General features: G+C 42.2%; 1 protein-coding gene across 5 annotated transcripts in view; it reads right to left on the bottom strand.

Annotated features, from left to right (window-relative positions):
• Btd (biotinidase) overlaps positions 1 to 16,240 on the bottom strand; it is a 37,727-nt gene that overhangs the window by 15,350 nt on the left and 6,137 nt on the right. For 2 of the 5 annotated variants that reach the window (XM_078038518.1, XM_078038517.1), the window contains exon 2: positions 5,821 to 5,986. The exons of 2 other annotated variants lie outside the window; for them this stretch is intronic. The gene's annotated coding sequence lies outside the window, so the exon portion shown is untranslated. Of the gene's footprint in view, positions 1 to 5,820; positions 5,987 to 13,115; positions 13,399 to 16,240 lie in introns of those variants that run through there. One more of the 5 variants, XM_078038520.1, reaches the window with a different exon arrangement.

Here is a 16,240-nt window from a genome sequence, read left to right as displayed (position 1 = left end):
TTAGAAGAGGCTCTGCAGATTTAAGCAGGTATTCCTACTTGAATGTTGGCAAGTTTAATGAGGCAGGACAGAATGAATAATTACAATAAAAACAGGCGCAACCCTTTGCTTACCCTAAATGTCACTGGGCAGAAATATAACCACTTGTACTTCATAAATACTCAGAGCCGAACTTGCAGGAAAATAGGTATGTTTTCTCTCATATGTGGAAGCTCCAGAGAAAAAAAAAGGAGGGAATCTCATGAAAATAGAAGGCAGACGAGTGGAGTAGAAGAAGGAGACCAGGGAAGGGAGGAGAGGAGGGAAAGAGGAGGGTACTAGGGAATGAAACTGCCCAGATCATGTTGTGTGTGTAGGAATATGTAATGAATCCCACTATGTACTGATAATTTTTTAAAGATAGGTTTTATTCAAAGCCAGCTTTGAAGGAAGATAGAAGAAACTACTTTATGTTTCAAATTTCTATTTTCAGGAAAACTGAAGGCCAGGAAATCTTTTATAAGGGAAGAGGCTGCATCAGATTTGCAGAGGAGGCTGTGAAGTGGGACAACAGGCAGGAAATATACATATGCAGATGCAGTTATGGGACCGAGAACTGTCAGTGGGGTCAGGTGGGGCAGGGGTCATCCCCACTCTCAGTTTCCTTGCTATCCTCTGGGCCAGGCAGGTGGCATGGGCAGCCCGTTAGCCTTTACTCTTGGTATAAGGAAAGACAGGATGTAGAAAACAACTTATCAGGAAGTTTCCCTTAATTTCAGTCTGTCTCACAACTGGTGAACCAGGAGATATTTTAACCAAGGCTGTAAGGCTGGTTTCCCCTCTGTGCTTGGCATTGTCTTGGGAAAAACCAAACCAGGTTGGAGCAAAGACTTTGAAGGGCTGATCAGGCAGCAGAAGGGGGTATTTAGTTTTAAAATGGCAGTGTTACAGAGCAAGGGCCCACCACAGAACTGAGGTAGCTACTGTGGTTTGGTTCTTGTGATAACACCAGAAAGATTTCAGACATAGCATGCGTGAGTTTATTAGAAAGGTTAGGCAAGGGAAAAAGGAGACACGCTCATGGGAGAGAATGGGCCCTCCCAGAGAGGAGAGGGATGGTGTGTGCCTCCTGCCTTCCAGTTTTATTGGGGGTCTCAGGCCAAATTCTTGACTTTCGACTGACAACAGGATTGCATCGGATTTCCAAGTCCCACTGTATAGGGTCTTACCCCATGGAGGGGAGACATGCTAAAAATCCAAGGCAACCATGGGTCACTTTGGCCCACACTGACCATTACAATTTGAACTTGTTCTTACAGATTTTATGGTTAGGGGGCTTGCTTCTACTATCATCATCTCCCTGAATTCCTTAATCTGATCTGCATAAAAGTCACAAAAATCTTTTCAGGGTAACTTGTATTCTTATTGGCAGGGAGGAGCTTTTTGGCCTTGTATTTTTCCTGCAGATAACAGGTTATTTGCTAAGAAATATACTAGATACCATTCACTTATAGGGAAGTTGCTATTTAAAAGAAGGCAAGTGGGGGTCAGGACAGTAGGCCCAGTTTATAGAATTATCCCCTTAACCTCACATTCCCTCCATTTACATCTATTACCTATCAGCAGGACTTAAGGAACTCGGACAGCCCCCAGACTGTTATCACATGGTACTTGGCAGCAGAATCATACACAGGGTATTGGGAAAAACCAAACCAGATTGGGGCAAAGACTTTGAAGGGCTGATCAGGCAGCAGAAGCGGGTATTTAGTTTTAAAATGGCAGGTGCTAGCTCAGGACAGTATGTACAGGCAAATTAGGGTATAAGGCTCCCTGGGAATAAGGTGTTATGAAGTTGTTGGGTAGTAGACAGCAATGAACAGAGAAATGCATGGTAAGGCCACAAGCATTCTTTTAATTATTTTAGGGTCTCCTTTAAACTAATTTCTGAGAAAGCATTGGGTGGTAGTTAATTTATAGAAAATAAACAAAAGTAAAGGAGCTAACTGGAAAATATGTTAAAAGGATTAATGGGACTAACTCTTGACAGGGTCCATTGAGGTTGATGTGACGCTAGGAATTATGGCCATAGGTGTCTCCATTTGTGTAGGAAGGAGGATTCCTTTAGTAGCACAGGGGTACTAAGATAACTTCTGACCAGCTACTGACCCCAGAGCCCATATTAACATGGGATTGACTTGTAGACGAAGCCCCTCTAAATAGGATGGCCACCACGACAGTTCCACAGAGGACCAACTAAGGTCAAAACCTCTACCGCCTGATGTGAAGGAGGGTTGGACACCTGAGAAGCATCAAACAGTTAGTTTAGATACAGCATTGGCTCCTTTGTCATTCCTCTTGCTTAGAGGTGGCCCACTCTCTCTGCTTGAGCCTTGCCTTGCTTTTACTTTTACCTCAATAAAACTTTACTTACAATAAAACTGTCTTGCATATTTTTTGGTGTCTGACTTGAAGTTTTCTTTTGTCAGAACACAAGAACCAAGATTTAGAGTTTCAGCTCCCTGTTTTCCTATGACAGAATCAGGGATTTTTCTTTTCTTTTTTTAATCCAAGTGACTCATCTTTAGAGCTGGTTGGGACTTGGACCCTAGAGAAAATACTGACTGTGGGTATGTGTGCCTGGCCTTGCAAGGCAGAACATAATCTGTTTCATTGAAAGGCCTCTGACATAGGAGACTGAGCTGTAGGGAGACCTATATGGATGCACAGTTGAGTGACAATGTGCTTACTCTCTGCAAGTATGCTCTGTTCTCTTGGCTTGTGACGTGCCCTGAACCCCACTGCCAGGAAACAGCCGGGCCAAGGCTTGCTTCAGACATCTACGAATACCCACTTGAGCCAGGCTCAGCTTTAGGTGATGAAACAAACTGAATTTGGAAGCCTCCCCTTCCCAATCTCCTGAAATTAGGAAGATAAAGATAGTGGTCCAAGGAGAGTGGCTCCTTTGGGTATAAGGAGGCTCCATGAACCAGTGAAATACCTGTGATACTGCTTTTAGAACTAAGAAGGAGGTAGAAGCTGTGGGAATCCTATCTTTGTCCTAATCTACCCCTTCCCCCCTTAAAACCTTTCCTTGTCCCAGAGCTTTTCAGAGATGGAACTGTTGAAACAATGAAGTTTCTTCCATCTTTCTTCAAAGCTGGATTTGAATAAAACCTATTTTCCTACCAATCCGACTCTGAATATTTCTGGAGCAGAGAACATTATGGCCTAGTCTGCTCCTACGTGGGTGGGATCTTGTGCATCCAGTAATAATATGACAGTAGACAAGATCCCTCATGAAGCTCAGTCTGCACAGACCAGGAGGCCAGGCATAATCAATGAGATAAATACCTACAGGCCAGATGCTGATCAGTGCAAAGGAGAAATCAAGGCAGTGAAGAGGGTAGTGAGGGCTAGTGGTTGGAGGGGGTATAATTTTCAATAGTAAGGGTGGGAAGGCTTCAGTGAGATGGGGATACGTGAGCAAACAGCTGAAGAAGGGAAGAAGAAGGTATGCAGGTGTCTGGAGGAACATTCCAGGCAGAGGGCCTGAGACCACAAGGAGAGCCGTGTGGTTGGGGCCAAGGAAACAAGGAGGTCAGTAATGACAAATGGAATCACAGAGAGAAAAATAACGGCCACCCACCATTCTCCTAATACCTCCTGGCCCTTGTCCTCCTCTAGTCTAGTGTCATCAGAGGAGCCAGTGAGAACTAGGAAAACCTGAGCCAATCACTACACCTCCTGAAAATCTTCCAGTGACTCTCCATTTAATACAGAGCAAAATCCAAGGTCCCTACAATGTGCCAATAGGAAGAGTCTAGTGGATGGAAGTGATTGATGGGGTGAGGGGAGATGCTGGAGAGGCATCTTTAGGTGAGTAACTGATCTTTGCAAGGCCCTGCTACTCAGTTCATACACCAATCCTGACTAGGGAGGTTCTTTAGATCTAGGAGAAAATAAGTCAAAGTTGAAATTACATAGAAATCTATTTTGTGGAAATCTGGTGGCTTGTCAATCACTACATAAGGGATTTCTTTTCCCAGCTTGTTAAATGATTCATCTCATAATTAGCTGTGTTTCCTTCCTAGCCATGCTTCTACAATAAAATAAAAATTATATGTGGATCTATTGATCTTTATAATGAAAGATCTTGTCACTCTTTACTTGCTAGGGAGAATAACAGTCCCATGATTGGAAAGGGAGGTGAGGAAAAGCAGCAAAGGAAATGTCACATCTGGAGGAACAAACCCTGAGGGACCTGCTGAGGCATCAGGATCTGCACAGTCTAAGTGCCTATGTATAGCTGGCATGATGCCAAGAAAACACTGTAAAGTTCCAAATATTTTAAGAACTATTCTTACAATTTTGTGATTTCCTCCTCTAATTCCTTTATGTAAGAAGTAGAAATAATGTCCATCTCCACATAATTTACATAATCTCAGTGTACAGAAATAAGAGATCTTTTATTTCCCAGAAAGCCCCATAACTGCCTCTTATTTTCTGGTTTTCCTATCTGAGAATGCTGGCCATGAGCTTGTTTGTGTTTTGTTCCTGGATCAGTTTTAGCTTGGACAGCTTTGTTCAGATCCATTAATGAGACTTTTGACATAGCGGTCGGAAAGGTCAAGTGTGAACACTCGTGAGTGGTAACCAAGGCTGAGTGTATAAGGAAGAGTAAGTAAATTATAGAGCCTCTGGGTTGAACTGGTAAATTGTGTTTTTATTTTAAAAATAAATTAGAGCTATTATCTTCAAAAAAGGAGACTGACAGACAGAAAAACTTTCCACTATGCCTTTGATTAAGGCCAATTTCTGCTCCATTAACAAGAATAATTTATCTTAAACTAAATGAGCAATTAAAGGACAATTTAACCTAAATGTCATATTTCTTTTTCTCAAATGGGAAATTATCTTCACAATTTAAATAAAATAAAACTTCTTTGTGGGCTAGGCTTGTAGTTCAGTGGTAGAACACTTGCCTAGCACATGTGAGGCCCTGGATTCTACACCAGTACACCAAGAGTCTTCCTGAGGCTGGGCAATGACTGCAATCCTGGCAACTCAAGAGGCTGAGGGAGGAGGATTGCAAGTTGCATAGCTTTGGCAACTTAGTGAGGCCTTGTTTCAAAATAAAAGATGAAAAGGACTGCGGATATAGCTTAGAGGTAAAGTAACCCTGAGTTCAATCCCCAGCACCTAAAAAAAAGTCTTCCACAAATGCTGAATTGTTTTACGTAAAACGTAGTATTTATATACAGCCTTAGAATCTATTTCACTTTGTATAGACAGAAAGAACCCCAGCCCAGGCTGACTCTACAAGTTTGCTACTGCCATTTGTGGGCCAATTGAGGATCACAAACTCAGTAGGTATTTGATCTTGATCTAGCCAGAAACAGCAAAAGGCAGGCCACTGGGTCCTGATGGTGTCAGTTTCCTAGTACCTACAGAGGATGCTCTTGACACAGGCATGGTGGGAAGATGTGGGGCCACACAGCATACTGCAAGTGGTCAATGGCGTTTGGTTATAGAGCAGAACACAATCAAGAATGACAGTGACCTGTCCAGACCTATTCACAAAGTTGGCAGACTTCTTCCCTCACAGCATGGCAGACGTGCAGGGAGACGGTTAGCACCTTTGCCTTGCTTCTCTTCCTGGAGGCACTGAGTATTGTTGTTCTTTTCTGTTTGGTTAAACTGGCGATTGCATGTGTGCCTACCTACAGCTCCAGCAAAGGTCCCCGCTCAGCCATAGCTGCATTCTGGTTCTAACACAGGTCCCACTGCCCTATGCCACCCAGACTCTCAGCAAGGCAGACATTTGACAGGCTCTCTACATACCTGGCACAAGGGTCCAGGTCCTCAGACTTGGGACTGACTTGAGGGTGGTGGGAACACAGGGCTAGTATGGAAGTTTCAGTCTCTTCTAGGATGCTGTGCTACCTTCCTAACACCAGAGACAAAGCACAGGAGTACAGTCCAGCTTCTTTTTTGGGAAGAGGTTATCCTAAAACCAGAAGGGGAATGATATCCAGAGTCAGAATTTCACCCACATCTATTCTGTCCAAAAGCCCAGTCTTTTTATGCCACCATGTTCAAAATAATGGGGGGAAATGTTGAATAAGTAATATTCAGATGACTAAATAACAATTTGGAAATACATTTAAATACCTTAGGACATATATAAAAGTAAACTCAAAATCAAGGGTTCAATATATCATGAATTAGAATTGGGCATCACACACTTGATGGAACAATTTTCTAAAAGTTGAGGCAGCTAAAATAATAGAAAAAACAGGCCAGGTGTGGTGGTGCACATCGGTAATCTCAGCAATTTGGGAGGCTGAGGCAGAAGGATGGCAAATTCAAGGCTAGAATTTGGTGGTCTCAGTTTCCTAGCACCTGCAGAGGTTGCTCTTGACAATTCAAGAACCTCAGCATCTTAGTGACACCCTGTCTCAAACTTAAAAAAAAAATAAAATAAAATAAAAAGGACTGGGGATGTGGCTCAGCAGTCAAGCACCCCTGGGTTCATAGAGCCCCCACAGGCACAAAGCTCTGGGTTCAATCCCTGGTACCAGAAAAAAAAGTAAGAACTCATCAAATTTTCTCATTAACTTTTCTTGAAAAAGATATATTGATAAAAAACGTCTGCCAAGCAAGAAAGGAACAGAAAAATTATAGCAAGAGCCTTCAATAAAATAAATATGAGGAGTATGTTTTTAGAACACAATGCAAATATTACAAACTCTAATGATGTTGAAATTATAAAACCAACAAAAGGTGGTAAGAATGAGGGGAAAAGTTAATATAGGACTGAAGAGAGAAGAAAGGAGAAAAACAGAAGTGAAAACTTAAGTTAGAAAATTTTAAACATGGTAGAACAAATAAGCCTAAGAGATTGTTTTTTGAAAAAATTATGAATTAACCTAATTAAGGGGGAAAAGAAATGTAAAAATTAAGTAATTATTGGGGGCTAGGGTTGTGGCTCAGTGGTAGAGCTCTTGCCTAGCGTGTGTGAGGCCCTAAGTTCAATCCTCAGCACCACATAAAAGTAAATAAATAAAGGTATTGTGTCCAACACAACTAAAAAATAAATATTAAAAAAGAATTATCTACAAATACAAAAGAAATTAAAATAATGAACAATCTACTTTTTTAATTCTGTGTATTTTGAAAATTTAAATAAAATGAATAATATATATTACATTCTTAATATGTATTCATTTTACTATTGAATATATTCAATATGTTCATACATATATATTCATTTCCCATTTGGTAAAATAAATTTTCCCAAAACTTCGGATAAAAGAGAAAACCAAACCCAGCCAAGAAACATAGAAGAAATACTTACCAAAAACCACTCCCTCTCATTTTCCAGCCTCAAAAGAGGCCCAGATATTCCTTGCCTAGCATGCATGAGGCACTAGGTCAGATCCTCAGCACCACATAAAAATAAAATAAAGATATTGTGTCCACCTATAACTAAAAAATAAATATTTAAAAAAAGAAGCCCAGATAGGTTCTACAGGGATTCTTCCTAACCTCAAAGTGTAAGGGACCGGCGAAACGTCGGAGGAAGAGACCACCAAGAGACTGCCTCATGTAACAGCAAAGGGTTTATTTGGGGACCAGTATGTTGGGGCTCAGAAAAAAACAGGCCAGGTGTGGTGGTGCACATCGGTAATCTCAGCAATTTAGAATAAAGAGAGATAGAGCCCTGAGAACACCTTAAGCAGAGCTTATATACTTTCCTTGGAGAGGGCAAGGAGAGAAGTTACATTTTGTAGTTTGGCAGTTGGGGACAGCTCATTCTGGGAACAAGATTAACAAACAGTTTATAGTTGGGGACAGCACATTCTGGGAACAAGATTAGCAAACAGTTCTTAAGATTTCAACAGTGTTTTGTTAAGCATATAGAAAAAACGGAGTGACAAGTACCTATTTTATTAACCTTTCATTTTTCACTTCTTCTTCTGGCTACTTTTAATCATAAAAGTGATCATTGGGGGGTGTCACATTTTATGTCTGTTAGTGGGGTATATTGTTGTCTGATTACCATAAGTTTGACTTGTCTAATTTTGGGCTTACAGAAAGGAAACTACACGGTTGAGCAAACAGGGTCCTAGAGTTAGTAACAATATAAGAATTATTAAAGGACCGGCCAGGGCTGATAAAAGCGTAGTTAACCAGGGGGACTGTGTGAACCAAGATTTATACCACCCTTTTTGGGCCTCTCTCTCTCGCTGACGCTCTTTAAGGCGTCTTTTTAGTTTATTTATAGATTTTTTTACAACTCCAGTATGGTCGGCATAAAAACAACATTTTTTCCTCAATGTAGCACAAAGGCCCTCTTCTCTCATGAAGAGGAGGTCCAACTCTCACCTGTTCTGTAAAACAACTTTAAAGAGAGAGGTTAAAGATTTTTGCAAAGTTGTGATGGAGGTTTCTAATATCTTTAAGTTTTGGTCCATTGCTGTTTTTAATTGGGTCATTTGTTGTGTCCCACGGACCAGGGCAGTGGTTTTTGTGCCCACCCCTGCAGCAATTCCCATTCCTAATAAGATGGCTAAAGTGAGGGATACAGGTTTCCGGCGAAACTGGGTTGTATGTCCCCCTATTTGATCTTTAAATGAACCTGTATCATGATAGAGCACTCTGGGAAACATCTGCACCATTATACAATTAATTACATCTGTTGACCATTTTATGAAAACATGAATAATGTTTAAGTATATAGAATTATACTGTTGTAGGGACGGACAACGCAAGGCACCTAAGATAGCACTGAAGACAGGGAAACAGTCTTATTTGGTTGCAACCGGATTTAGAGGGCATTGTTTCTGTTGTAATCAATTAATTCCCTGAACCCCAAGTTTAGGTAGTTTCAGAATTTTGTACTTAACATGTAAGAGAAGGGGCTCAGAAGTTTACAGTCTGCAGAAGTTTACAAAAAGTAGTTTTTTGTTGTTGTTGTTCTGGGCAAGTTAACTTTTTAAGGACACCTGGGAGGGGGAGAATTTTTTTTTTCCTGCCAGCTGTTACCATGGAGCCCAGTTGATAACTTTTGTATCTTAGAAATGTAGCCATCTCTGTAAAGCCCCAGCTCAAGGCCAGAGGCCTTGTTTACATATTTTGTGAAAAACTAGTAAGGGGGTGTCTAGCTTAGGAGTGCTGATTTTTCCAGCCAGTGGCCAAGTAGAACAGGGCAACATGAAAAGAGGAAGTTTATCTATACTGAACTCTTTTATAGGGACTTTTTTGTTGAAAGTCCTACAGTCAGCCATGGTGAAGACTTCTGGAGAAGGTCAGTTAAGACTTTTCTGTGGGCCTGGTACAGAGGGGGAGGACGGGGAAGGCGGTGCTGAGAGCAGCTCCGTGGATCTGAGAATGAGGAAGGAGAAATGTAAAAGAATAATGGGAAAGGGGTTTGGGATTTTTTTAGCAATAAAAACTCGAGTAGTAGAACAGGTAGAGCAGAGGGGAAGACTGGAGTGAGTATCCCAAAAAGCCTGTGAGGGACTTTAGATTCTTAGTAACTTGTTTTTAGTGATGACAAAGCAACTTTAAAGGCCATTTTTATTACATCTTGGATAGGGGTCTGAGGGCTCTCCTCAGCTGGTTTGAGCTTTGGGTTAGCTGGTAAGAGGACCTGGTGGGACCCGGTGTGGGCACTGACAGGAGAAGAGAGGAGTGAATGGGTGGAGAGATACCTCAGTACCTGTTACTTCAGCAAGGGGGCAATGGTCTGAGAACCGGCGGAGATTTGAGTTCCATCAGGTAGCCCCTGTATGTTTACATCCTTATGACTTAGAGAAGAAGTCGGTTTTTTTCTCATACAGCCATGACTGTTTGTGGCTTTGATAGTCCGCCAGGCAAACATAGTAATTTAGGTTAGCCAACCTGCATCTGGCTTGAGTGTCCCTACATCCATAATGTTTGTTTTTATTATCTATGGTACGGAAGGGATTTAATGGAATTTTAGTGGGATTTTTTTTTATCAGGGATACCCAATAGGAAAGACCTATATATAGCCAACTGACAAATGTCTGGGTGGAGAGATGGCCACCAGGTCCCTAAGGGGGCTGTATGTGAGATAGATCATACTTTTTGTCCAGTAGGATTTGTGATCAGCCATTGCTGCTGAACGGGCTGATGAGGGTTAGGACTACTGGTGGTCAAGGGGAGAGTCCATAGCCCCATCCACACGGCGAATACGCAATTTGAGAGGGTTACCAGTTTTTTTTTAATTTTCAGCCAGAGCCTGGACAGGGTGCAGGCTTGAGATGAGAGGCATGGATCCAGGAAGTGATTTCGTTTACTTTTACAGCTGTAGGTGTTATAAGTAGCACCTGGTATGGTCTTTTTCAGCGGGGTTCTAGGGATGACACTTGATGTCATCTTACGTAGATGAAGTTTTCCATTTGATATCGGTGTGGAGTTCCTTCGTCCCCAGGTTGGTAGGCAGTGGCCAGCTGTTTCCACAGGTATCACTGAGTTTTTTTAAGAGCTTTAAGTCTGTCAAGTAAGGGGGTGCGGAAGGGATTGTTAGGTCTTAGAGTTGGGGTTAGGTCCCTTACTGGAGGAGGGGCACCATAGAGAATTTTATGGGGGTGAGGTTACAAAGAAACAGAGGAAAGGGAGCATTTTTTGTATGAAACAGTGCATAAGGCATAGTCCAATCTTTTATGCCGGTCTCCAAGCTTAATTTCGTTAAGGTCTCTTTAATGGTTCTATTTATTTTTTTTTTACCTGTCCTGAGCTCTGGGTCTATAAGCATAATGTAACTTCCAATTAATCCCCAGGGTCCTGGTTAACCCCTGACTTACCTGGGCCACGAACGCCAGTCCATTATCAGACCCTATTACCTTAGGTAGGCCGTATCTTGGAAAATTATCTTTTAGGATCTTTTTGACCACCATTTGTGCTGTTTTTTTTTTTTTTTTTTTTGGTGGGGAAGGCTTCAATCCATCCTGAAAATGTATCTACAAAGATTAGGAGATATTTAAGTTTATATCTTGTTGGCTTAATTTTAGTAAAGTCCACTTCCCAAAATTGTCCTGGTCTGGTTCCTTGAAGGTGTCTTCCTACAGGAAGCTTGGAGGGGTAAGCATTAACCAATTGACAGACCCGACAGGTTTAGCTACTTCCTTTCGCTGTGAGCGGTTATTGGAAAACTCTGTTCTTGATCCTTCAGGAATTCCTGCAATTTTTTTGAACCAAGGTGAGTGAGTTGATGTACATTTTTAATGTAGTGTAGGGCTTTCTGAAATTGCAGGCTGGGCTCAGTAAAGTCGAGGAGTTCAGTGTCAGTGTCCTTATGTTTCCCCGGTGTGGAAAGTGTTAACATGGTTACTCCGTTTAGGGCTGTCAATTTAGCCTTTTTATTTGCCCTCTTGTTAGATGGGAGTGATATCTGCATAAAGGTTTGTTTTCTGGGCTCAGTGAGCCATCATTTACTGCCCCTAAGGGAATAGTCCAGGAAGATTACTTCTTGCTGGCAAATTTGGGCCTTTTTGGCAGAAGCTCTATACCTGAGTTGAGCAAGCTTGGATAATAGTGTTTGGGTCCCAGACTCACAGTTTTTTTTGGTATCGGCTACCAGTAGCAGGTCATCCACATATTGAAGCAGGGTGACTTTGGGGTGTGTAGTTCTGAAGTTGTTGAGATTTCTGTGGAGGGCTTCATCAAAGAGAGTGGGGGAGTTTTTGAATCCCTGTGGGAGTCTGGTCCAAGTTAGTTGATCAGACGTTTTGGTTTCTGGGTTTACCCATTCGAAAGCAAACAGCAACTGACTATCTTTATGTAGAGACAAGCAAAAAAAAGCATCTTTTAAGTCCAGAACAGTATACCATTTTCGCTCGGGGTTCAGGGTGTTAAGCAGATTGTACGGATTAGGTACTGTGGGGTGAATGTCCTGCACTCTGTTGTCCCTGGTTCCTGGCTTTTTCACTGGTAGCAGGGGAGTGTTCCAGGCTGATTGACAGGGCCTTAGGACCCCTAAGGCCAGATATTTCTGAATATGGGGCCTTATCTCATCTTTAGTTTTTTTGCTCAGAGGATATTGTTTAATATTAATTGGGGAGGCTGAGGTTTTTAACTCCACTGTTATTGGAGGTTGTTTTACAGCTAGGCCTAATTTAGTAGTTTCTGCCCAGGCATCTGGGTAATCTGTTATCCATTTTTGGGATAGCTTGCCTGTTTGATCTTGGGGGGTGTGAAGAGTTGATGTTTATTTTTTACTGACATAGTTAAAGCCATGACTATAGGGGTTTTTACTGAAGGATTTAGAAATTTTATTTGGGGGCCTTCAGGGTTAAAAGTTATTTTGGCCCGGAGTTTGGTGAGCAGATCTCTGCTTATCAATAGGGCTGGGCATTCTGGGATCACTAGGAAGGAGTGATGGACTTTTTTTTCCCCAGGTCCATGGTCCTCTTAGTTGTCCAAGCCCGATATTTACTGCCGTTAGCCCCTTGAATTAGAGACTTTTTAGTTGATAGAGGGCCCAGTGGGGCCTTAAGGGCTGAGTATATTGCCCCTGTATCCACTTCAAAGTTTACTGGGGTCCCCTCCACTTTAAAAGTTACCTTGAGTTCGGGGAGGGGATCTGAGCCCCGACTTTTCTAGTTATCCTCCAGAGTTAGAATGGCTGGCTGGCTGGCATGGCTGTTTCTTTCTAGGGCACTCTTTGGCCCAGTGTACTTTTTTTTTACAGTAGGCACATTGATCTGAGGCCAGAGGTGGCTTCTGGCGTGGGCCCAGGTATCCCTTTCTGTCTCCCTGTCTCTTAACTTTTGGCCTATGTGTTGTTGTGACCAGGACCTTAGTCAATGCCTTAGTCTGTCTTTTGTTTCTTTCGTCCTCCCTTTGCTCCCTTTCTTTTTCCCTCCTTTTCTCAAAGTCATATCTTGTAATCCATCTAAGCGTTATAACTTTTTTTTAATATCTAGGGCAGCTTTCCCAATAAAGGCCATATCTCCTATATGCCTCCATAATTCTCTCCAGAAACATAGAGGGAGATTTATTAGGCCTTTGAATAATCTCTCTTACTTTGGCCAAATTAGTTAGCTGTTTAGCGGCTGTTCAGAGATCCGCTATTAGAGCCCGGCGATAAGTGGATAGATGCTCCCTACCTTTAAAGGTGTTGGGGTCCCAGTTGGGTCGGTTCAAGGGGAAGTTGTGTCGGTCGCCCATCTGGTCCGAGGATATTTTTTTTTTTTTTTTTTTAGTTTTTAGGAGGATTTTCTTTTGTTCCTCTGTCATGAAGAGAGTCTCTAGGAGTTGTTGGCAGTCATCCCAAGTAGGCTGGTGTGAAAACGCTGGAGAGTTTTTTGAGTTCTTTTAGCTGAGCCAGTTTCTTCCAGGGGAGGAGGGGCTGTGTGTGCCGTGGGGGAGTCATCTAGAGGGCATTGGGCCGGCTCATCTTCCTCCAATGGTGGAGAGGCTGAGTCAGCAGCAGGGGAATCACTTAGAGGGTGTTGGGGGTTGGGGGACGAGGGCAGGGGATAAGGAGGGGGAGGAGGAGCAGAGGGTTTGAGAGACAGAATCGTGGGGGAAGGAGTAGGAGCGGGGGCAGGGACAAGGAAAGACTTCACCCATGGAGGAGGAGATTTGTAGAGGTCCTGCCAAGTTAAGATATACGGCTGTTGACCTAGATGGCTATGTGGTCCCGGCTGAAAGACAAAGACAATATCTCTGACTTTTTAAATTAGTGGGAAGTAGAAAGATTTTTCTGGGGGCCATCTGACTCCAAAGGTGGGCCATTCTGAGGCACAGAGAGTCTGCCAGGTCCGGCGTTTTACTGAAAAAGAAAGATTTTAAGCCTTTAAGTGGACTTCAGTCCAGTGATCAAGGGTCAGGGACAGAGGCGTGGAATGGCTCTGTCCCATAATGAAAGTTACTTGAACAAAGACAGGGACAATACAAATGTGACACAAACACGGACACATACAGTAAACGTGTAACACAAGTTTAGAGACAAAGATTAAAAACATACAGTAAACTCAACCCAGACAGTAAACTTAACCTGAGAAAAAGAGTAGCCGGCAAAACCAGACGGGTTGGCAGCACCCGACGGGGGCGCTTTTGTCCCCCCAGATGAGGGCACTTCCATCCCTCTACCGGATGAGGGCACTTTCGTCCCTCCCAGAGTCCTCCAAGGTATCCCTTGAAGGATGTGGTCCGTGGCTTCAGGACATGTTTGTCCACCATTGCCAGGGGGAGCTTATGCTCTCTGCTGGCAACTATACTCTGCCAACCCAAACTGAAAAACCAGAAAGCTCTGAGAGCTTACGCTCTCTACTGAGCCAAATTCCAAAAAGCTCTAGGTGATCGCAAAGGAAAAACAAGAAGGAGAAGAAGAAGAGGCGCCTTATTTACTTCCTAAAGAAGTCTGTTGGGGTCTCCCTGTCTGGCGATGCGCACTTCTTGGCCAATGCACCAAATGTAAGGGACCGGCGAAATGTCGGAGGAAGAGACCACCAAGAGACTGCCTCATGCAACAGCAAAGGGTTTATTTGGGGACCAGCATGCTGAAACTCAGTGCTCACCTGAATAGAGCAAAGAGAGATAGAGCCCTGAGAATAGCTTAAGCAGAGCTTATATACTTTCCTTGGAGAGGGCAGGGAGAGAAGTTACATTTTGTAGTTTGGCAGTTGGGGACAGCTCATTCTGGGAACAAGATTAACAAACAGTTCACAGTTGGGGACAGCACATTCTGGGAACAAGATTAGCAAACAGTTCTTAAGATTTCAACAGTGTTTTGTTAAGCATATAGAAAAACGGAATGACAAGTATCTATTTAATTAACCTTTCAAAAGGAGCAAATAATCCCAATGCTACTTAATGTGTCCCAGAATATAGTAAAAGAAGAAATTGTCTTCTTAGGAAATGATAAAATTCTGATGACAAAACCTGACAGGTGGGAGCTCCAGGACTTTAGGTGACACCTGGGTCCTCCTCTCTTTCTGCTTCACTGTCCTTAGCATGTGTCTTCATCTTTAGGGTCACCTCGTGGTAGCAAGATGACTATATAACTCCAGTTACCCTGCCATGCAGAGGTGGAAGGGTATCTGGCAGCTCCATCAGACTTCCACAAAGCCCTGCCTGGTGACCTTCATTTAAATTGCTTTGATCCACGTGGAGACACATGACCTCCTCTAGCCACAGGGAGGGTTGAGGCAGGTAAACCCCCTCTTGAAAATCATGCTTTGCCAAATATAATACAGGAGGCCCAATTAAATTTGAATTTCAGATAAATAAGTATGTTAGAACATACTAAAAAGTTATTACTATTAATTTGAAATTCACATTTAACTGAGAATTTGGGTCCTATTTTTCTGTTTTTGTTTTGAAAAACCTGACAGCTTTACTCATAAGTTATCAGGTATTCATAACTCTGGCTCTTATTGTCATCATTTCCTTATGTTTTAAAAATAGCTTTGTCACCTGTTGTGCATCCCTAGACATTATTAGTCTTGCCCATTACAAATTTAAATCTCTTTTAATATATCTTTTATAATCTCTTTTAATCTATCTTCCATCCCTTCCTTTTCCTTAAAATGAATACAATAGACAAGATAGTTTCAAAAGAGTGAAGCAGAAGGACTATATATATATATATATATATATATATATATATATATATATGGATGACATAGTTATATAGAGATAGATATGGAACTTTGATATATGACAGGTCACATTATGAATAATTCATTGGAATAAAAATGAAATATTTTAAATGGTATTTGGAGAACTGAATTAAGATAAACTGACTACTACAAAAATAGCCAGCAATTATTCCCTGCTCTGTATGTAGGTTTCCTTATCATGTAACTTTAATGCCTTGACTCAGAGCCTGAGGTCAGCCAGGTCACTTGCTGTGGCTAATGGGATGCTGCCACACATGACAGGCAGAAGCTTCCACAATGGGGCCTGTTCCCTTTTGCATTCTGTTGAAATCATATGAAGAAATCGGGTAGGTGGGCAATGAGGGATGCCTGGCTCAGTGGCAGATACGTGGGACACCTAGGTGGATAACCTCCCAGTAATCAACATCCAGAGTCAGAGGAATGTAGGAGTTGTTTTAAGCTACTAAATTTTGAGGTGGTCAGTTATACAGCAAACTAGCGGATAAAAGTATTACATGGAAAATATGAACAAAACTCTGGATTACTGCCTCCCATTTTATGTGTATGTGGGTGTAATATTTTTCTATCTCCATATGTATCCAGGTAGATTAGATGTGTCCTAGACA

Source organism: Ictidomys tridecemlineatus, chromosome 2 (genome assembly GCF_052094955.1).
Source record: "Ictidomys tridecemlineatus isolate mIctTri1 chromosome 2, mIctTri1.hap1, whole genome shotgun sequence".
Taxonomy (NCBI): Eukaryota; Metazoa; Chordata; class Mammalia; order Rodentia; family Sciuridae; genus Ictidomys; species Ictidomys tridecemlineatus.
The sequence above is the reverse complement of the archived record's forward strand: the minus strand, read 5'-3'. Positions and strand labels throughout refer to the sequence as shown.